Below are 1,556 nucleotides of genomic sequence, written 5' to 3'. Positions count from 1 at the left end.
TAAAGAAAGAAAATTGGTATGATAACACAGTTTTTCATTATTACTTGCTCACAAAGATGATTGATTAATGTACTTTGGTAAATGTAAAGCAGAAATGCCAGGACTTGTTATGTTACTAAAGTCAGCTAGTAATGAAAAGCAGCCTATTAACATGATCTAGAATGAGATATTGCTGTCATCATTTTCAGAGTGTAGTACTTAATATTTGAGATTCTTATGTTTTACCAATTTTTAAATGTTTCAGAGTGTAGTACTTAATATTTGAGATTCTTATGTTTTACTGATTTTTAAATGTAAGTCTTTCAGTAGATGACACGGCACTCATTTATCTTAGATTTGGAATAACAAATGAAGAGCTCTCTCTCTCTCTCTCTCTCTCATAAAAAAATATTTTCAGAATAGTGTAAGAAAGATGCACAGATTAATGAAAGACAACTGGAAAGTTCACCAATATCAAGGCAATTGCTTTTTTGTCTTTGTGTTGATTCCTAAAGTTTTTGTATATTTTGTTTGTTTATGAAGATATCTTTGAAATGGGAGTATTTTGTATAGAAGCTAGAAGAATTGGCAGATCGATGCCATTTACCCAGCTAATCCTGAAAAAATAAAAGTAAAGAAAGGTAAAATAAGAAGGGAGGATAAGGATTTATGTCCAATAGCTTTGCCCTTTGAAAGATTTACAGCTGTAAGAATAATGGAAAACAAAAGTTGTAAATTCTGAAACCTACTGTTACATCAAGAACATTTAATGGGGATATCAAATCTTCTGATTGCCAATAATATTACAGTGTTTATTAGCCTATATTGCAATGTATTAAGAGTCCCCTAAGAGAGCAAGGAGGATATATTGAACTCAATCAATCATCAGCATTAAAGTAATATGTCCAGTTATGTCGTTTTGCTTTCCAGCATTTTTGCCTTTACATTGCTAAAAAATAGGGAAAAATAAAAATCACCATACATACATTATTTTATGCAGCTTCATTTCTGTCAGAACATGTGTAACAATGTCATAAAAAACCAGAATTTTCAATAAAAAAGTGCAAACTCAAATTAATAATAAATGTTAAAGTATTCGATACAATTTATATGGTTTATAATGTACAAAACCACTGAAAATCTTTAAAATTTACATTTTCAGCTGTAACAGTTCCAGTATTTGGCCATGGGACAGCACTGGTTCTTGTCAGTTTACTCAAATGCGTGCTTATGTATGTGTTAGTCACAGTTTCTCATTTGCTTTGAGCTTATGACTTTAATATTTGTCCCCATAGCTCTGAAAAAAGTTTCTACTCATAGCAATAATACTACTACGCATCAGGTATACCATTGGAAAATGAGGTTGCTATGATAAAAAGCCATGCAAGGTCTGATGTCACCTGTCAGGTACTGTATATGTAAACTTTTTAGTTTTTCATTACAAACCTTCCATTTTGTACAATCGGAAGAATTGGAAATTTATTAATAGAGAATAAAAAGCTCAGTTATCAGATGTCTTACTGTATTAACAATGTTGTTAGGTTCTTTATACAGTAGGCATTTATATGGTGTCAAGG

This window comes from Macrobrachium rosenbergii, chromosome 43, assembly GCF_040412425.1.
Source record: "Macrobrachium rosenbergii isolate ZJJX-2024 chromosome 43, ASM4041242v1, whole genome shotgun sequence".
NCBI classification, from domain to species: Eukaryota; Metazoa; Arthropoda; class Malacostraca; order Decapoda; family Palaemonidae; genus Macrobrachium; species Macrobrachium rosenbergii.
This window is presented reverse-complemented; position numbering follows the sequence as displayed.